General features: G+C 37.3%; 1 non-coding gene across 1 annotated transcript; it reads right to left on the bottom strand.

The window, feature by feature from the left end:
* Positions 1 to 249: 249 nt before the first annotated feature.
* LOC122490739 lies at positions 250 to 389 on the bottom strand. Its single transcript, XR_006299253.1, has one exon. It is a non-coding gene; the product is annotated as a U4 spliceosomal RNA (small nuclear RNA).
* Positions 390 to 2,624: the final 2,235 nt, after the last annotated feature.

Genomic DNA, 2,624 nt, shown 5'->3' with positions numbered 1-2,624 from the left:
ACCTAAGCGGAAATCAAGAGTCTGATGCTCAACGGACTGAGCCACCCAGGTGCCCCTCTAGTAGGCACATTTAAAAACTAAAAATAAACAGGTGAAATTAATTTTAATATATTTCATTTAACCCATTATATTAAAAATTATCATTCCCATGTATTTTCAATATAAACTTGTCATTGAGGAACTATTTTATATTTTTCACACTTTGTCTTAAAAATCCAGCGTGTTTTACACATACAGTGTATCTCCATCCAAACAAGCCATATTTCAAATGCTCAACAGTCACATTTGGCTGATGACTACAATGGTTCTTGGGAAAGTTCAATTTCAATTAGCAATAATCACGCCTCGGATAGACCTCATTGGCTACAATACTGCCACTGCACAAAGCTTGGGGAAAGTTCAATTTCGTCGGTAAACTGTGCTCCTATATTATGTGATAGGAAAAAAATCATGGGGGCGGGGAACAAAACAAAACAGGACTCCTGTCCTCAATGAGAACAAAATGCAGGAATTTTTTCAAGCTAAGGAACTTCCTGAAGGGGTACAAGGATACTAAACAAAATGTGCCTTTCTGCAATTTAGAGACTCTCTTCTTCCCATCTGTCAGAAAATGGACAAAATATGCCAATTTAATTAAAACAAAGTACTCTACTACCATAAGCCAGAAAACTGTTTTAATAAATACACAAACTTATGATGTCTACAAATAAATAAACCGCCCTCCCTTAGATGTGGCACCCTTGAGCTGTGCACAACCTGCACAATTGTACCAGGAGCCCTGCTGGTTCTCTTGGCCTAATTTTAGTCATGGCACCTTCTCGTCTCCACAGTCCTATCCCAGTCTACACTCCAACCAACATCAAAAGACCAGGACTCCCTAACACTGCTTTAGAAAGTCCACTGCCCTCTTACTCTGATTATAGTATCAGTTGTGAAGAAGGGTACTTTTCCCCCTTTGTATCTTCCCCATCCCACCCCCACCACGCTATCTTCTTCCTTCAGGGAAGGCCAGTGGATGACCTATGCTTCTAACGAACCATCTTGAGCTCCCATAGCCTCTTCTAGATTCTAAAAGCTAGGCAAAACCAGAACATTTCCCCTCAACACAACCTGCTTTCAGAGAAAGTTCAGGTGGCGATCTTTAATTCTGCATCATGCATTTAGTACAATACTTCATTTTCTCAGGAGTTTTCACATTATAAGCAATATTTTAACTATGGATTTGAAAGTCTGCATTCTCAGTTAAATTAGTTTCCAGCATCATCAAGCAACTAGGTGGAGGGTCATCTTCCTGAGGCTGCTGAAACGTTGCCTTTGGTTGTGGCTCATCAGACAGGCTGTCCCATTGCTCTTTCGTCCTTCACAAATCTCCATACCTTTGTCACATAACACTGGAATCTGCTGAAGTTGATTCTCAGAGTGTGTTTTTTTCCCTGCCCACTCAATTTTTGGCTCTAATTATTGAGTTCACCACATATTAGAAGTGTTTACATTCAGTTTATATTTATTTCCAGAAATAAACCTATGATATGGCCCAAGACTGAATGTTAGCATTATAAATTACACTCATCATCTAGTAAGCTTCATGGTGGCTCCATGGACTGGTTATAGCCTTGCTTTTAAGTGAGTCGTCTTCATTCAAAGCTGAGGGAATAGCATGACATTTTGAGTTTCTAAGTCAATACTTTGTTGTATTTTTTTTAAATATAAAGATAAGTAGAAATGACTCATCCATTAGGCACAGAAGCCACAATGCCCAGGGCCTACAAAACTTTTACAGGCCAATGAAAATGTTTTTATTTCTTATAAATTCAAAAGGGAAAAATAAATAGAATCCAAACTGGATTATATTTGTATTTATACCAATACAATTATAAGGTATAATTTTAAGTTTTTATGGAGGAAGGGGCTCATGAAAGCAAAACTAGGTCCCATGAAAGTATTGACAGAGCCCTATTCTGGCTGATCCCACGCCACAACTGCCAACAATGTCATAGATACTCTGTTCTTCCTAAGCAAAGAGTAAATTTCCTTCAAAATGTATTTCCAACAATTGTTTAAAAAAAAAGAAAAGAAAAGAAAATCTTCTCTGGCAAAATGATAAACTGGAGTTTTCCAAAGAATCTAAAGAGTTTATAAAACGAAGGGCTAGAATGTAAGAGTCTGGACTTTCTAACCTGTTTTGAAATCTGCAAAGAACATTCCCTTCCAGCTAATATAGTTCAAGGTCAAAGGAGATTGTGAACGTGCTAATTAAAATGTTAGATAATGCTTGAGCAGAGGAAGACTAATTTTTATTCACACATTTGGAGAGTGATTCATGAATGAGTGGGATAACATGTCAGAATGCATCCCAGACCTTAATCACTTATCAAAAGTTAAGCATTTACTTACATCAAACCAAGTTCACTAAATGTAACTCCATAATAAAAGTGAAATTAAACTTCAAATCAGTAAGTCAGTAAATGATTAGCATTATGGTCTCTATAAGCCTAAGATCGCTTTTGATATGGAATATGTGAGTAGCTGACAAAGAAATGTGTGTGGCAAGGGGCCAACAAGTGTATGAGGCGAGAACACTAGCAAAGAAAGCAAATCCCTTAAATTAAAGGTAAAACAAATTT

This window comes from Prionailurus bengalensis, chromosome B2 (assembly GCF_016509475.1).
Source record: "Prionailurus bengalensis isolate Pbe53 chromosome B2, Fcat_Pben_1.1_paternal_pri, whole genome shotgun sequence".
NCBI lineage: Eukaryota > Metazoa > Chordata > Mammalia > Carnivora > Felidae > Prionailurus > Prionailurus bengalensis.
Note: the sequence above shows the minus strand (reverse complement) of the source record. Positions and strands in the feature narration are given on the sequence as shown.